This window comes from Phalacrocorax carbo, chromosome 3, assembly GCF_963921805.1.
Source record: "Phalacrocorax carbo chromosome 3, bPhaCar2.1, whole genome shotgun sequence".
Classification (NCBI taxonomy): domain Eukaryota; kingdom Metazoa; phylum Chordata; class Aves; order Suliformes; family Phalacrocoracidae; genus Phalacrocorax; species Phalacrocorax carbo.
This window is the reverse complement of record NC_087515.1, coordinates 43,686,610-43,705,882: the sequence shown is the minus strand read 5'-3', so window position 1 is coordinate 43,705,882 and position 19,273 is coordinate 43,686,610. Positions and strand designations below refer to the sequence as shown.

The 19,273-nt window shown below is 39.4% G+C and overlaps 1 protein-coding gene across 8 annotated transcripts in view; it reads left to right on the top strand.

Moving 5' to 3' along the window:
- Positions 1–19,273, top strand: part of LOC135312536 (ADP-ribose glycohydrolase MACROD2-like) — a 914,210-nt gene that overhangs the window by 472,299 nt on the left and 422,638 nt on the right. The window lies entirely within an intron of this gene.

Genomic DNA, 19,273 nt, shown 5'->3' with positions numbered 1-19,273 from the left:
TTTTTTTCTAAAGAAAATATGCATAGCTCAAGTTTAGTTCTTTTCTGAAATGGTAGAACATTTTGCAAACAATAATAGAACTCACATTTTGGCATAGTTTGCAGTTTGACATACTTGGGCTTTGGTAATTTCATAAAGTAAAACATCCCACAAAAACATTTGAAAGCAATTACTCAGATAGTAGCTGCAGAGAAATTGATTGTGCTTATGCACATCCACATTTTTATTCCAGGAAAGTATGTTTGTGATTACTTTTTTCATCTTTTACTGTGGAATTGCTTTCTGGCTCTCCCAGCACATGTGTATGTGATTGTATATGACTGTAGATACCATAGAGTAAGGATTGCGTTTTTGTGCATAGGGGTGTGGAAAAGAGTTTTTTGTTTGTTTCTTTCATCCTGAATGTTGATAGGAGGATTCTTGACTCTTTCTGTAAAAAAAGAGAGGGAAAGGCCTGAACCTGCCATTTGATTTTGGGAAGAGCCATGTGAAGGAGAAAAGCACTTACGGATTTCCTTAATCCCATGTATAGGAGAAAGGGATCTGTGCTCCTGGTAAAATAAATAAGTAGCGGGTCTCTGTTCATCGCACTGATCCTCTTGCTCAAAACCTTGTTAGCCAAGGAGTAACATTTCTGTGATGAGGGCCTGAGTCTTCCAACATGATTGCATTGTAAAACCAAATTAGTTGTTTCATGAGAAGTTAAAAATACAGAAAGGAATCATTAGCCTTGTGCTCTTGCAGGAGTGGATGAGCTAGTTTGGGGTGGTCCCTCTATAAAGTGCATTTAATACTATGTTTACTTGTTATGTAAAATAGATGTAAATTTATGTAAATATACATGCAGAATAGATTTGACCCGTAGGCTGTTGGCAAGATGCCCGCATGGCCCCAGAAACTACAGCGCTTTCGATCTCTATATCCTGGCAATTTCCTGGGATTATCTTATCATTTGATTTAAGTGGCTGAAACTCACATTAAAAACACTCTGATCAGTTTCCCTTTTACCACCAGCTTTGTTGGTGCAGAAGTAAACAAATGTATTTATCACCCCTGGGATCAGTAATTGCTAATAAAGTTGCTGTTGCTTGTATTTTAGGTTTGGTTTCATGACAGACACATTGTAAATGAACTAGTAGCGTTGTGCTACAGCTCAGCAAGAAAGGTAAAGATCTGAGCCCAGTAGCAGCACTGGGGTAAGGATATTGTAATGGCTGGGCTGCTTGGGCCTGTGCGTGGTCCCAGTCCTGTGTGTTACCTCTGCGAGGGGTTCCTCACTGGCCTGGGGAGCTCCTGTAGCTCACAGAAATCAGCCAGGTTGGTGGCACTTCAAGACTGATGCTTTACATGGCTTCTTTTGGTTTTGTTCCAGTAACTCTGTGTTTACAGGGGAAAGGAGATGACAGTCTGTAACAAACTCAAACCACTGTGGGGTTTTTGTTTGCTTTTAAAAAAAGTTGGCTACAGTGTGTCAAAACTGGCTTCATTTTAGGAAGGAATACTGGCTGTCTTGTTCCATGTAGAAATCCTGTAATTAAATTTTTGAAAGAACAGTTAGATGTCTGTCTTAAGTGTGTTCCTCTGGGAACCCATAATACAACATTACCATCATTTAATAAAAAAAAAGTTATAGCACATTATATCATCACAACCCAGGACACTGTACCGTTCACGTTTGAATTTTTAGGTGTTCTAATTTCTGGTCTCTGCTATGCCTTTTAAACTAATTGTTTGCTGTTCCTGGCAGGTATTTCCAGCAGACATTCTGTGTTAAAAGTTTTAGGTTTGGGATTCTTGAAGCAATTTTTACAAATGTAATTAATTGCTGAAGATTATCAGGAAGTTACTTTTTTGCAAAGGTAACACTAACTGTGTGACCCGTAAATTTCTTGCAAGATGATGTGTCTTTTGCAGTACAGATTGTATTAAAGTATAAAAGTACTTTCCACATTAATGTGAGATGTGTGCTTTATAGTACAATGTGTTATTCTCTAATTTGCCCATGAAACTATTTCAATTATAGGCTCCCACTCATGTAATCTAATATGTAAAATAAATAAAAGGACAAATAATACATCTCGTCTCCCTGTACTCCATCCAGCAATTTTAATTCCTTTTGAATGAGCAAGTCCACTTGTATCTTTTGATTTTTGTAGTTTCACTTGACAGCAATGTTGCAAGGCTAACAACATTTTCTGAATACTAATAGTTTTTTTATTCAATCATTCTTCTTGCATTTCGGCTTCTCTGTTGTTGCTAGCAAACTTGTTCATCAGCTTATTACAGGCCTTGGAAATATCATCAAACCTGTTCTCAGATATGTCAGAGTATGTTGTTCAGGAACACATACACGCGGTGGGTTTGTGAAGCAGAAGGATCACGATGCCTTCACACATGCTTTAAAACAATGTACTTAATACCAAGTCACCCAGAAAATACTAAGAAAAAATGTCATTACATAGTAGTTGTGACAATAAAAAATTTTAAAAAGGTGTTATATCTCATGATGATGTTTTTAATCCTTGGCTCCTGACCTTCACATGTTTGCAACATGGTGGCCTATCCTCTAGTTGTGCAGCTCTGCTCAGAACTGCCTGATGATGACATGGGTACGTCCCTTCCCAGAGGGCTGTCTCATCTGTAGTCCTCCCCATGTACTTGACGGATCTAGAGCAGGATTTTCTAGAGTGGTTTGTCAACCTATGTGTTGGCTTCTGTTAAGCTGTGTCACAACTGTGATTTTGTACTTACAGTATTGAGATGTCTCTTAGAAAAAAAAGATCTTGGGCATATTCTTGTACTTGGGTAGTATGGCTTTTGCGTCTCTGGTAGCTGCAGGTTTTCTTGTTAGCCTTGAAGGTTGCTTTCTAAGTAAGCAGCAGCTTCCTTGTTTAGCGAATGGAAAAATCTATTGATAGAAATGGGGTATGGAAAATGGGAAACTATTCCAAAAAGAAGTGAAATGTGTAAAGCAAGTAGCTAAATATTTTGAGGTTGGAGAAGCCAGATGACAGGATCTGTTAGATTTTGAGCCTCCTGTTGGCCTTGTTGTATTTTCCTAAATGTTTTCCAAATAATAGTCCACAATGAAACTGAAAACAGTGTTTCTGTCAGGCTTTTAGAGCTCCAATGCTAACAATGACATCATAATAGCATTATGTCTTAGAGACAAACAGTACATGGAAGCACAGAACAAAGACTCTTTGCACAATAAGAGAAACCCACTTTCACTGGTGTAAAAGGGTGTTTGATGTTTTTTACTGCTCTGGACTTTGATTACCAAGTCCTGTAGCATTCTGTTGGCACTAAGTCCTCTGTAGTGCTAAAATATCCTTTGTTATAAGGAATTTCAGTGATTTTAAATAAATCTAGTTTCTAATCTTGCTTTTTTAATTAAAAAAAAGTCTTATCATATTTAGACAGTTTTAGAGTCATTCTTACAGAAAAAGAGTATTATCTTTGTGGCTTTTTTGTTTTCTTGTAAGTGAAGAAGCTTAAGGTAAGTACTTGATAAGCAAAAGTGCCATCTTCAGCTATTAATGTTGGTGTGATCTATCTTTGGAGCCATGTTGAGCTGAATCAGTGACTGCAATGGGAAAGGGATTATTTAGAGTAATAAAAAAAAAACCCCTCAGTTGTGTTGTCATTGGATCTCAGTTGTAAAGCTATTAAAAAGCTGTCGCACTGATCTTTAACTGTAATGCATAATAGTGCTCGTTTGTAATGGTATTAATATAGCTACTTAACTTGGCTCCATGGCTGCTGATGCCAATATATCAGCTGCTTTGCCGCTTTGTCAAAACAACAAAAAAGCCCAGACCCTCAAACTACTAACAGATGGGGAGTTTTTGCTTTTTCTGTAGGAGTTTTTCATCGAGGCCTCCAGGCGTGTCTAGCTTAGTGCATCGTCTTGAATCCTAGGCTTGCCAAAAACTTATTTCCCTTAAACATTGTTCCTCCTTCTTCCAGATGCTGCTTACCACCACTTCTGTTCCTAGTGGGGTAGTGTGTGCAGTGCTTGACTCTGCACTCTATTACAAAGGAACACATAAGTTGGCAGTGTTTTCTCTTTCTTTTTCCTATTGATTTGCTTTCATGTCACCGTCTCTTTCAGGGGAATTGCAGAAGAGAACACCCTCTTTTGTACTCCTGGTGAAAGCCATGCTTTGCTCTTACTTGAGCATTATTATGACTGAAGGTTGTTTTTTTTAAAAAAAGGGCAATAAAAAAGGGTTATTTATCTGCAGTAGTGTCTTTGTGATAACAGCATTTTTCTGGAATCCTCAGGTTTTGCTATTTTGATGATGTCAGTCAGAGGATGCCTATAGGGTTCAGTATGTTTGCGTGCTCTTGCATGATTAGTGATTTTTGGTAAAGGCCTGCGTTGGTTTTTAGCTGCAGGGTTTACTTTTTTTGCCTGTGCAGATATGATAATTTTACTGTTTACAGGGATCATCCATTCCTGGTCACGTCTGCTGTTGCAGTGTTTGGGCAGGAAAGTGAGATGTGGTCTTGGAGCATAGTGAGTGGACAGGATAGTACAGAACAGGCTCTGGTGAGAGAGAAACTGGGGGGAATAAAATGAGATGGTGATGGTAAAACCTGTTGTTTTTTCCAGAGCTGAATAAGTAATCTTTGAAGTTGATGTAATTTGTTCAGTTTCTGCTATTCCTTGTTGTTTATGTAGATGTATCTTACTCCGATGTTAATGTGAGATGATGTGTTATAAAGAAGAAAAATTTCAGTATTTGTTATAATGTCTGTCATAGACCCAAGTTAGCCACAGTCTGCTTTGTTTTATTAAAAAATAAAATGAGGTATTCCTTGTGAACTGCTGGCAAGCTTCTAATTTGTGTCTCACGTACATGTCAGATGGCCTTGCAAATGGAAATACTAACCTTCTGGATTTGTTCGGCTGTGGTATAGAAATGTATGTTCTTTAATTGTTAACTTCAGGATTACAGAAACAGAAATGCAATCTCATCAATATGCACTTGAGGCTGAAGAGCTCCATCCTGTTACATCTGTGTAATTTAGGAAGTTCAAAATAAGCTTTGCAGATGTTCGGAGTAATGGAGTATGTTGTTTACTTTTTCTTCATTTCCATCGTATGTCGTACTCTATACATGAATACTCAATCACATTGGAATATATCTTCTATAAGGATTTCCTGTGTTTTCAATGTGTCTTGTTTATAAATATTTAACTTTTGTTTGTTAAATTTGGGTTAGGCAATATTTCACAAGGGTCTCTTTCATAAGCGTGAAAGGCAAAATATTTTGTTTTATAGGTACCAAATCCTGGAGTTACTGATGGCTTTGCCAATACGGATGTCTTGCAATAGTACCATATTGCTTCTAAAATAAGGTTGCGTTTTCTTTTAAATGCCTATTGAAACAGCCAGAAGTCAATACCAAAGATCAGCCATTGTGGCTTGGCTTGTGTGGCTGTCATTAATCTGATGTTCGCCGTGCTGCAATTTACAGCTCTAGTGATACCAACAAAGTAAGAAACCTTAACCGTAAACGAGTATGTTACTGCTTTTCTTAAAAGATTGTCTTAATAGAAGATCAATGTGGCATTAATTTTTCTGGGTAGTATATCTTTCGTAACACTTTGATTTTTGTTCAACATGGACCCCAATGTGCGAATTATTTATTATTCATTACACTAAGACAAATTAGTGTATGTCGTGCCTATAACATACGTAATTGGTGCTGCTTCCGTTGGTGCCTGAATGTGCTTTTACTGCTAAAATAACTAGTAATAACTTTTACATGAATTCCTGTTGCAGGTTTTCCACCTCTGTTTTTCACACATATATGCTGTACTAAAGAATAAAAGTGATCTCAAATTCAGTCATAGACTTGATTTCCAGACCCACTATCTTCTTGGTCCACTGGTGTTTTTTTGACAGGTAAATTGTTTCTATAGCTGAGGGAGGAAAGCTGAAAGGATGCTGTTGAGCTGATAGGTGTTCAAGATAGTTCCTTGCATTACTTTAGGAAGGACTTGAATATAAAACTGTTTTTGCTGTAGGTATGATCAAATTTTCTACATTGATTTTACTAGCAACTGCAGTTTGGGGAAGAAATGTGTCTATCTTAGGTAGCTGGAAGTCCATTGGACTGTAACCTAGCATTCATTCTGGATTTTTGTTGTTCATGTGTTCATAATCACAGATCTTGTTAAATTAGCTCGAGCATGGTCATTTATATATGCAGTATATTATCTTTAAGGATAAGATGTTATGCATCTACATAATTTTAGTGTATAATCACTTTAGCATATAAATGGTCATCATCAATGCCAAATTTTACTTATCTTTGTGGTGTTAAACTCACTCTAAACCATAAAATTTTTTATTACATAATATAGGTGTTCAATATGCACACAAAGAAATGTTTGGGTTTAGTTTCCCCCCCATATGCAATGCTTTATCCACACATTCTGAAACTAAAATTTTGGCGCTTTTAAGTTTCAAAGCAACACGCTGCTAGCACTTAATATTTAAAATAGGCACAGAACATAAGTAATTGTTTTATTGCCATCAACATATGTGTCTCCATAATCGTTTTGGCTTGTGCCCTGGGTGAGTCAGGAGGTGGCAACTGTGACTTTTAACATCCTCATGCCCCCCCCCTTTTTTTTTTTGGTTTCTTCTTAGTTGCAAAGAAATTGGGCTTCTAAATTTTTTAGACTAAGCTCTTACTTGTGCCATACTGTTTCTCAGGTTTTTCTTTTATTGTAATGTGGCCTGGTGAGGGAGGGGCAACAACATATAATAATTTTTGTTCTCCAGTGTGGAAAACAGCCCTAGTGAAATTAGTGGGTGACTGACAGTCTTTTTTCGATGAAACACAAATAAAATCAGCAATGATACCTCTCTAGTTGGGGACCTAAAAGTGGTGGGGGGAGTATTATGTTGAGGTTGATGCCATAAATAAATCCTTACTTGAAAGGAGGAGTCGAGTTCCTTGGGCTTACCAGGAAAGGAAGAGTAGTCTGCATGATACAGAAAAGTGAAAATGAATTGCCAGCACCTTTAGAAGTGAGAGGGACTTAGTTATTGCTTGAGTATTGTATTTGCACAGTGTTGCATTCTGCTGTTCCTAGACTTCCCAGTGAAGTTCAAGGAGCTGGTCCTGACTTCTAACAAATAAGTACTGTTGAAACTTTCTTGTACTCCCTCCATTTTCCCCAGATAATTATTACATTTATTATTTGTTATTCAGCAGAAGCACGTCAGGTGGATGGTGTTTGAGTTTTGTTCTGAGTGTGTGAGGTCTCTGTAATGTATTGCTCTGTCAATACCTTGGGTTTTGGAGCTCGTTCCCTGTGTGGTCCTTCTGGATGTGCTTGACAAGATGCCTCTCTCTGAGGATGGCAAATGTTTGGTGGGGGGTTTTTGGAGGAGCGTGGGATAGGAATAGGGGAACAGTTGGCACCATGATAAAGCTAATTGTCAAATTGTGCTCTAGCTGCACAGTTTGCAACATGCGATTGTAAGGTGAAAGGGTGAAATACATGGAATTGAACCTCATGAAAACATTTATTTTGTAAGAATCGAAGTTACAGGGAGGTGAGAGGAAGTGGGGCGAAAGCTCTGGACTGATATTTCTGTTAAATTGACTTTCAAAGCCTCTTTGGCATGGAGCAAATACCTTATGTTTCCATCATGGGCTACCACTGCTACTGTAGCAGGCGGTGGCTGAGAGTGCCCAGATCTGCTATGGTAAGAGCAGGTTGCTCAGGAGGCTGCTGTGGAAGTATCCTCTGCCACAGGAGTCAGAATGTCACCCTTAATATTTGTAATTACAAAGCGCAATAGTGACATCCGCAGACAGGAGGCATGGCATCAGTAGATTTGTGACAACTACCTTTGTGCCATGCCATGATGCAACTCTGCCCCCAGAAAATAGGGAACAATGTAGTTACACCCAAGAACATCTTCAGTTACACTTTCTCTTCTTTCACTTTGTCATCTTCGGATTACAAAATAAATGCGTAGGTATGCTCCTTACCTAATTCTATATTTAAAAAAAAAAGATTTAAATGAGGGATATTAATTTCTGCTTTAAGTGTGAAACATGCTTCTGAAGATCAAATATTTCTGTTGTCTTCAAAAAATTTCTATTAGCAGCTGGGGAAGCAATGCAAGAGCTCAGCTATGCCTAAAATGTAATATATGCCATGTTGGCACTAATCATTTTGTGATACGTGACATGATTCCTTTAATCACCTATGAGAACTTTCAGGACTTGTTAACATTTTCTTTCATTTGTACAGCAATGTCATTCTCAGGTGTTGTTTTTTTTTGAGGAAAGAATAATGCTCTGTTGGCTTATGCAAATAAATAATCTCTTAATGCACTTGAAGCAGAATGATTCCCAAAGGAAGATGAGTGGCAAATCAAACTGGCTGCAAATGAAAGTAACCTCTCAGACCACAGTTACAAATGTTTTATTCAGATGAACAAAGCGTCTTTATTTTAGCACTTTAATCCACTTTCCTTTTGCTTTTTTCCAAATAGCACTATCATCCTGAAATGACAAGGATTGATCGTTAAATTACCGTTGTGTAATTTGCCTCATCGCTCCTCTGTAGACAGTGTGTGATTGGAAGTTCTAGTCTTTTGATTAGTATTGCTAATATGGAATTTTTAAAGTTTTGGGCAATATATTACAATTTTTGGCAAAAATGCAAACAGTTTGCTACTTGTATGATTAATTAAGAGCTTTGCAAAAGAATCAAATGTGTTATTTCTAATTAAAGTATTCTTAGTGCATCCCAACATGATAGATATTTCCCAAATTGCCTCTGTAGCTGCTTGCTTAAAGTTCTGAATGTTGCCTGTAAAGTGGATAGCTTTTGCAATCAGTATTTTCCAAGTCACTTAAGTTTTACTTGTCTCTTTGTCTGCCATGAATTATCTAGGGGATAATGTTTTGTAAATATTTATATAGTATTGTCATATTTTTAATACTATACAAATGTCATTGTTTTGGTTAGAAAAAAAGACACTTTTTCTGGCAAAAGTTCTCTGGATAAGCCAATATGTTTCTGTGGAACTGCCCTCTGCCAGCTGTCATAGATTATATAACTGCATTTATACACGCAGTACTTATGGTAAAAGTTTTCTCGGAAGTGAAAGATGCAGCAGGTAAATGTTGTATTGCTTTTGCCACTTTGCAGAGCTGAATAAGACACGATTGGCTGCTTTTGAATGTATGCATAAGCTTTTTTTCTTTTTTTCCTCCTTCCCTGAACCTTGCTTTGCTGAATGTATTGGATTGTTGTCTGTCTGCCAACACTGCATATGTTTCCATGTTCAGGAGGATTTTTGATGATCCAGCTCTTGGCTGCCAGAAGCATAGTCAAAGAACTGATGCTCCCAAGGTCATCCATAATGCATGTAGGTGTATTTTCTTGCTGTAAATTTTGTTCGCAACCACCCCAGATAATGGAACGCTGACTTTGATTTTTTGATTTGGCCGTAGCTTCAGACAAATCTGCCTCTTCACCTAAAGCTGGGGAGAGAGAAAGCTGACAAATATAGGGAAGACAGACATAGAAGCAGTGCAGTTTATCAGGCTAGTGGCTTTAATTCAAATCCCAGTGCAAAGTTTACCGAATATACACTGCATAGTTTACACTAAAGTTTAGTAAAAGCACACTTAAAGACTCAATTTTAAGCAGTTGGTTTTTTAGGCAAGGGGTAGTTGATGCTGGCAATATCAAAGATTCATTTGTATCTCTAGATTACAGTCAGCAATGTTCTTACACTGTTGGTTTTACTGATTTTATAATATTTACTTCTGATGCCAAGCGAAGGAAACACTAAATGTAATGAGGAATTTTAAGAAGTGTTTGAAATCAACAGAAATCCCTGTAAATTAAATTCAGTTCTGTTATGTATGTATGTTTGTATATGTGTGAATATTGTATATATTGTAATGTATGTATACTTATTGAGAGGACCTGCATATTTCTTGAATGTTCACACAGATGGCCTTCATTTCTTTTTGCTTTTAAAAGACAAAGTAGTTTTGTGTTTCAACATATTGAGGGCTAGCTTAGTTTTGCATGAATGGAAGCAGATACCAAAATCATTGTAGTCATCTGGTCTGACTTTTTATGCCTCTTCTGTGCAACATGGAAATCCAGCCCAAACACTTTCTCTGATGTATAAAATAATGTGGTGCAGGTACCACTGTTGACATTAGCTGCTCCATAAAAGAGAGCATTATATTTGACTGTGTGTTCACAGTGGGTTGCATAAAATCGACAAGGAACAACCTCATCAGCAGGGCACCCAGACACTGGGAAGTCATGTTTATCTTAGCAGTGTTTTGGCTACAACCCCTTTGAGAGTCCAGATAAAGCCTAATGTATCATATTCTCCAATATGAACCTTTTGTCCAGAAAGTAAAAACTACTGAAAGTCCCCAATGTGAATCTGTAGGTAGCTGGGGAGAGGTAATCAGACAGCTGTGGACTGTTTTAATTTTTTTTATTTCTTCTTCAAATTTAGGACCTATGACTGTGCTATCATGCAGTCAACAGCACAGGAGGACTGTGATTTTGTTCTTGCTGAAGTCAATAGGAGTTTTGCTGTTGACTTGAACAAGAGCATAAGTTCAAGGTGAGAGAACTGGCTGCATAGAAAAAGCCTTATGTTTCTAATTTCTTTTGGATAATACTTTACTGTTTAATCTTCCAAAAACTCCCACAGGGAAGAAATTTCTTTTCTGTGTGATGTCAAAGAGAGACCTAAAGTTGAAGTTACACTGTTGCACAACATTGCTTGGCTGCTCTCATAAAGATTTGATTAATTGGCATTATTATTTTAGGTGTTATAAAAATTCTGAGATTCATTGAAAGCTTTTTCCCCAACATAGTTGTGTTTTTAAAGACAATGAGCACTGATGATTGCTTAGGGTTCCTGATAATCAGGCCTATCTCTATGGCAAACAAGTTAAGTAGCCAGATGAATTAGAGATAAGACCCTGCTGTGTGTGTGCACTGGAGCTGTGCATCAAGAACAGAAATTGTTTTTTGAAGGAGGTTTCAAATAATTTTTTTTCTTCAGGTTATGAGAACAGGCTTACTCCCAGTGATTTATCCCTGTGTCATGGTTTAACCCTAGTGGGCAACTAAGCCCCACACAGCCACTTGCTTTCTTCCCCCTGATGGGATGGGGTAGAGAATTAGAAGAGTAAAAGTGAGGAGACTTGTGGGTTGAGATAGGTAAAGCAAAAGCCACACAAACAAGTGGAGCAAAACACAGAATTCATTCACTCCTTCCCATGGGCAGGCAGGTTTTCAGCCATCTCCAGGGAGGCAGGGCTCCATCATGTGTAACAGTTACTTGGGAAGACAAATGCCATAACACTGAATGTTGTTGTGACCCCCGCCCCCGCTTCTTCCCCCAGCTTTATATGCTGAACATGACATCGTATGGTATGGAACATCCCTTTGGTCAGGTGCAGTCAGCTGTCCTGGCCGTGCCCTCTCCCAGCTTCTTGTGCACCCCCAGCCTGCTTGCTGGTGGGGTAAGGAGCAGAAAAGCCCTTGACTCTGCATAAAACATGAATTATCAACACTATTTTCAGCATAAATCCAAAATATAGCCTCATACTAGTTTCTGTGTAGAAAATTAACTGAATCCCAGCCAAAACAAGCACACCCTTCAATCCTGTGGAAAATTCCTAAACTTTTAATATGGGGATTCTCTTACATGACCCTGCAGGGCCCTGTTTAGCAGCAAGAACCAAGATTTTTTTTCTCCCCCTCGATAAACCACTGGCAGAGATGATCCCTTGAGAGAGGAGTTGAGAGCTGGCTAGATGTTTTAGTATTTCTTTAGGTATACTGGCTGTTGTTCACTAAGGGTCTAAATATGCCACCTGAGACCTGGTAGAATTGAGAGTGCAATAATTATAATGAGATCATGATTAATCGTTGGTACTTATCCTGCTGCTGGAGTATGGGGCCATGTATGACTATTAATGGACTGAGGACCAGATATTGTTCATATCATAGGATTGGTTTTTTAAGGTGCGATTCATATTTTTGTATTCTGTCTTTATTTGGCTGTATACAGACTCACTCTCTGATCACAAAAAATGGTTTAATATGCAGTCTCCTCTGTATCTTGCTTCACTTTTGTTTCATTTGATGATTTGGTATGTCCCTTCCATTGCCTTCCCATCCAACTGGGGAACCTCCTCATTAAGAAGCCATGTTCTGTGATCAAATACCCTTCTGTGCTGTGTGGACACAGGAGCTTCTACAGCTTTTAAGGATAACTGCATATGGAGAAAGAAAAACTGGGGAAAAGCCAAGTCTGTTGCTCCATGAAGTCTGTTAATTGTGTTTGTACTTCAAAGATTCCTTGTCAGAAGGACTAGAACTTGATTTTAACAAAAAAAGAAAGGCGGGGTCGTGGGCAGAGAAGGCAGGTCACAGGACTTTGCAATACCTAATAATGTGATGCTACTCTATCTTATTCAAAGTTGTTTGCTTTAATAATGTTTGTTGTGGTTCGGAAGGACTGTAGGAACATCAACAAGTGTTATACCCTATTGCTGCTGTGTCCTGATCAGTAGGACTTGATGCTACATAAAGCACTGTATTGTATTTCCTTGTGCTGGTATTTTGAAGAAGGTAAATACCATTATAGTGTTTAATTTATTAGACAAATAAGCAGGTGTATGCGAAGTGACTTGCCCAAGACATGCAACCTGTTTAGTGCTGAAGACTAGAACAGTAACTGGATTGTCTTGTATTCTTTATGTGCATATATATACGAAAAGTATTACCTAAGCTGCTAGAAATAAAAGCAGGGGAGGGGTCTTAGACCTGTTTATCCATAATGACCTTTGCCTTTTGAGGACAAATTTATCCAGTTTTTATTAATTTAAGAGAAAAGAATTAATAGAGTAACATCTTAAAAAATGTTTTTCCTGTGTGTGTTGTTTTGAAAATAAAGTGGAAAGCACGCACTGAAAACTCCTGGCTGTTCAGAAATCCAGTTTGGGTTCAGTAGCTGTAACTGATCCAGAGCTTTCCAGTTTTGTTTTAAGGATGTGAAGCTGAGGATAATCCTACGCATCTGTGAAAGGATAAGCAAATGAATTGTTATTAAGGAGTGTTGAAAGAAGTGATTGTTATTGAAGAGTTAGAAAAATGTTAATGTTGGGACTGACAAGGAGGTAATTATACTTCAGTAGCTTCCTATTCAATTGATGTTTACTGGCAGGATATCTGGAGATTATTTCACAGACCTATAGCCTGCCTTCCTCTTATCTGCATTTTCTTTCTCTTCTCTGTCTCCTGGTCTCATTTGTCCTGTACTTGTGTGCACACTTGTACTCATAGTCTCTTGGGGGCGGTGTGTGTGTGTGGGTTAAAAGCTGCAACCGTTATTCTCCTTTCACTGAATGTGGAAAGATTGTTTCATTCAGGTTAGAACTTAATTCAGTTCATTGGAAGTCATTATCAATTATAAGAACAATATGGGCCCTATTCTGACATTTCATGTGCTTTCTGTGCATTTGATTATCTGTGGTTTAAATGGCAGGGGCAGGAGGGAAGTTCTCCGTTTGAAGTATGCAGTGTTGGTGTCCGTCCTTCTCAACTTCCGGAGTGTTTATTAAGGCACTTGTCAGAAAACTGCAAGCATTGGGCTTATTTCCCACAAGGAGGTAAAAATAACAGAGGAAAGAATCACTCAGGAATCAGTGTGATGTTTTTGGTTTTTATTTATTCATTAAAACTTTTCAAGGCTGGAGTTTGCCATGACTGGGAAGTTGCATATGCCCCAAAATTTTCCCAGGTCCCGTCCCTGTGTGACCAGGAATTCTTACACTTCCTTCATTACCTAGTAAGAAGGCCATCTTTGCAGTATCATATAAATAAAAGGGTTTTCCTCAGTGCCATTTACTTATTGGTCTTTTGGAGCTTTTGAGGTCTTAATTGGGAATACCTTGCAGCTGCAAAATGCGTATGGGCCAGCACTAGTAGCAAAGGAACTTGGAAGTTTCTTCATATATTTCACTAATATCCCCAGCCTATTTATAGAGGAATTAGAACAGCTGAACCTTGCTACTGAACTGCCTGGCCAGAAGATGCAGGTAATTGTCTCACTATTTAGTGTACAAAAAATTATGTGCTCACTATGGTATGACGATCGCTTCTGGGAAACGAAGGGGCAGTGGGAACGCCCCTGTTGTGAGGGCTTTTCAGGTGAGGGATGCTTCCCTCAGCTGCAATCCAAAGGACAGCAGCTTGAGCAGAAGAGACCCAAAAGGTCTGAACAGCTTGAAAGCTGCAGAGCAATTTCTGAATGAGTGACACCTTCCCTGGGCAGTGGCTGCTACTGCAGAGATGTTTCTGGTGAGTAGAGGGAAGAGCCGGTGCTATTGCTGTTATTCAGTCAGCCAGTCGCTCAAGTGCTCCTGCCTGTGCTACACCAGGACCTGGTTTCCCCCTCAATGCACAGAGCAGCTTCACTTCCCCTCTTTTAGTAGTATGAGATCTTCTCTTTTTCCTCAAAGTGTCAAAAACTGGCAACAGAATTGGTTTGGGTGTTTATTTTGTACCAAAGCTGCAGAGACCATGGAGGCAAAGCTGTCTCAGCTCAAAGGCACTGAGTCCTATTTAGTGTGCATCTCCTGTGGCAGGGGTTGGTTCTTGCTCTCTTACGTCAGGGCTAGATAACACAGGAGACTGCATCCTTTGCCTTTAGGAAGTATGAAAGTATGGGTTATGAAAAAACAAATGCCGGACCATGCTGAGCACCTGCAATTTCTGTCAGTGGTGCCAGCAGCTCTCCACAGCCGGCCTTACAAAATAATCGGCTGGCAATTTACAGACATAAATAGCTGCAGAGCTAATTTTTAGAGGTATTCAGCACCATCTGTTCTCATAGGACTCACCTTACTGAAGAGAAGGTTAAGTGGCTATTTAATCATGGTCTGTAAGTACCCACTGAGGGATAAGATGTCTGGAGCCAAAGGCCTGTTTAAGCTATCAGGCAGAAACACAAGTTCCAGCGGCTGGGAGTTGAAGTCAGCAAAGATCAAACAGGAAATGCAGGACATATTTTTAAGTGAGGGTAATTAGTCCTTGGACCAACTTGCCAGTGGACGTGGCAAACTGTCTGTCACTGCAAGGGTTTAAATAGCATCTTACACTCTATTGCAATCACAAGTAGTTGGGCTAGACAGAGAGGCTTGGCAGGGAGAAACACTGACCTGTGTCATGCGGGAGGTCACATGAGATGGAAATGTAACCCTTCTGCCTGTAAGGCAATACACCTGGAGTCCAGGGTGCTCCACAAAACCCAGCACGAGAGGAGGATTTCTTACAGTGCCTCCCCAACTTACAATTAGCTTTCATACTCTGGTGAACTACAAAAGTCTCTTTGTGTGCAGCAGATGTATAAGCCCTACAGACAGACAGTTACATTACTAGGTCTGGGAAATAAAAATTCAAGACTGTCAACCAGAGCAAGCTTTTTCATCACGAGCTGCAAAATTAGACAATGTATAGAATTGAGTCCAGCCCCCCCATCTTCTTAGCTACTGACCTGTTGACTTAAATACTTTAGGTCTACCCCTGAAAGCTAGTTCAGAAAAATACGTCCCTATAAAATTATTCAGCTCCAGTGAAATGCGGTGTTTTCATTAAAATTTCCAGATAAATCATGTGTTTGGGACGTGTGAAAATCAGCTTTGAGCAAACAGAAAATGAAACAATCATGTCATGATTTGGGCTGGAAGAAATTTTGCTATTCCATTAAAGAGATAATTCAGTTCTGCAAGTGGAGGATTAATCATGAGAATCTTCTCAGGGGGTGGGGGTAGATGTTTTGTTGGGGATTCAAAAGAGAGAGGCCAGCTGGGGCAGGCAGTGAAAAGTCTTTCAGTTGCAGGGTGCGCATAAAGATGAATAAAGATGCAGAGGATCATGGGAGAGAGCAGCAGAGGAGGGAGGGTGAGGGAGCAAGCGTCGTGCTCTCTGCCCAAGTGAGCTCACTGGCTGGGATCACTAGATATGGCTTATCAGGCTGTGCCACAGATAGGTTCAGATCAGCCTGTGCAGTGCTTGTTCCCATCCAGGAAATGGAGCCAGCGGATATGAACAGAAAGCGAAATTGTATCCTCTTGCTCCCAGTCTATAGGATGCTTTACACTAAAATAATTATGATGTGGTATTGTAGGAGTCCACATAAGTGCTTAGATTTGTGTGTGGTCTGTAGGGGGTGGTTGCGCATGCTTTGTTTTTAACTTGATGGGTTTTGGATTGCTTTCTTGACACTGAGAAAACGTCTGCAATCCGAACTCCTTGAATGTGTAACAGAAGAATACTTTCTGCTTGCAGCAGGAGTATTTGTTAGCTGTCTGGTTTTCTGCGTTGATAGTGATCACACTACAGGTACCACCTTTTTCTGATGGTGAGCCACTGCATTTGTCTGTCCCCTTTATCTGAAACCTCTGTACAAGTGGCTAGCACTTCAGTCAGATCCAGTTGGTGGGTTGGCACTGCCTGGGATGTAGCAATACATCATTCACACGGGACACCACCCACTTCCCTCCCTGAAAAGCAACATGAGGGTGGTGAAAGAAGTTAAAACTCAACCCCAAAACAGGCTGAATGGAGAAAAAAAAACCAACACCCTGCCTTGGGTTCCTCAGCACTTCAGGTCTGTCAGTCGCTGCTAATTGCTGCCCATGGAGAGCTTAGCTCCACAGGCAAAGCATTTTCCTTATCAATGTTGCCACAGAGCAGCGGGGCTTTCTTTAAAGCTTTAAAGAAAATAGACCGATTTTAGAGATGTAAGCTTTTCTTAGAATCAACTGTCACTTGTATGTTTGGCTGTTATTACTAAGAAGTTAATACTATGTGTGCCTGGAAACAAATTATTTTTCATTAATACTGAGAAAGTCTGGAGGCTGTTTGATTTTTATGCTTGTTTGATGAAATTACACTATATCAGTGGTCAAAAGGGTGTTACATTGTAATTTACATGACACTTAGGGCAAATCGGAGAGCAGTTTTAGCTGACATGCATGGTAAAATGTGCAGCGCTTGCAAAATTTTTGGTTCCTTAATTTGTCCCTGAAGTATTATATGGGCTTTGATTTTGCACAGGCAATTTATAACTTAAATATTTGTATTTAGCCTTTTGAATGGTTTGGTATGCTTTTTTTCTATGTTTTAATAATGTCTGAAACTATTTACAGACTTCACAAAACAATTTAGGAACTGTATGTGCAAGGAAAGACATAACCCTCAAGAGCGGGATGATTTTGGACAGACCTTTTGCATAAAAGATTTGCCCTGTGGTAGTCAGGGAAGAGTCACGGGTGTCCACGCATCATAGGAAAACTCTGTTGTGGTCTCAGTGTTCATTCTGAGCCAAATTTGGCCAAATCCTAGCTTTTTAAGAGAGCAGCTGCATTATTTAGCCACACATTGCTTTGCTTCCTACTTGGACACAATCTGACCTTATTGGATAAGATGTGACAAGTGTAACAAGATTTAACAATAACAGAAGATCAAAAATAATATCTTCAAAGCTTGTACTGGAAGCCTCCAAAGAGGTCTGCAGTCTTCTCCTTGCCATCCCCCTTCCACAGACAAGTACTGGAATAATTTTTTTTCAAATAATATGTGCCCAGGGGAAGGGGGCATAGATGGCTTCACGTCAAAGAAGAAAATAGGTGAATACCTGACTGCAATAGAGTCTAACCAGAAGTAATTTGGACTACCATCTGGCATTTTATATGTATGGGCTTCATCTGCAACTATTATCATCAGGGGATTTGGGGTGGGGACGGAGGGAGAAAGGACTAGACTCAATTGGCTTCTGTATTTTGCCTAAGAAGACTTAAACTTTGTGGGAGACATCTGCTTTATTTCACAGCAACAAAAAGCAGATGGGGAAGAGTATCTAAACCAGACAACAGGAAGGTGCAAGGTTAACAGGGATAGATAGCTATGTCTGCTCTTGATATACCTGTGTATTTCTTTGAATATGATAATACATAATTAAAAAAGACTTAACATTTGTATTCATTATCAATAATGCAGTTGTAATTGTTCTAGTCTTGTCTGTGTACCACACTTAAAGGAAAAGATTTATTTTTGCTGATGTGCACTGGGGAAAAACCTGGATCAGTAGTAATGGGATAAATGGATCTGTTTAGAAAGGTATGAAAAAAATATAACACTGCCAGTAGCATCATTTAAGTGCACGTTTCCATTTTAAAGCTGTGACTGGGTGAGGGTTGCTTCTGCCAACAGATGCTGGAGCACGCTTAACCCATACCCTTGTGAGCCTCGTAGCTGGACTTGCTTCGCTGAAGCGTCAGGTGCCTACCACTGGCGCTATCAAAACTGCTCTTCCATGTTGCAAAGGGGACAGGCCTGGTGAATTTTAGGGCTATTGGTGAAAGGTTTGATGACCTTCTTTCAGCAAAAAGTTTCTCTGATTTGGGAGAGAGGAAGAAAGGTATTTCTAACCCTTTCTATATTGCAAAACCAAGCAGGCTGCTAATCAGTAGAATCTTTAACCATCCAAATTAAATGAGAAGAAAGCAGCTGTAGTGATGCTCTCTTCTGATGCCAAGCCAAAGACACAGTATTGGAGTCACTCAAAGCAATAAACTGCCAGTGTGGTGATAATTCAAGTTTGGATAATTTGCACGTTCGTTTGAGAAAGACCCCTCAAACATTAGCTGTAAAGCCCTGGGTGTTCTTGCAGCTCTAGACATAGTTTGAAGGATCTCAGAATACCAGGATTTCACAAACATTGAAATAACTTATGAGGTAGTTTCTGTAACCAAATGCATTTTTTTTGCTGGGTCGGTGATGCATAAAGTTCCATACTTGCTTGTATATTGTTGGGAGGCAGCCCCCATCTGTAGCTGTTTTCAGTAACTCAGGATGTCTGCTACAGCTAAGCCCACTGCAGAGACACAAATCAGGCATTTCTGTACCATAGTTGCCTCTGGGGCCCAGCCTAGCAGGTGTGTTCACGTCATGCCCAAAGTCCTGTGCATAACACAGCAGCTGCCCATGTCCATGTGAGAATCACAGAGAAGGAGGAGAAGAAATGTATCTGGGTAGAGTGGTCATTTTTTTTTTTTATGTAGCATCCCTGGATTCTCTGTGGTCCTACTTTGACTGGTATCCCCCGACCATGCTGAGCACTCTCCATCATGAAGCTTTCATGTTATTTAGCCTGTTGAAACTGCAGATT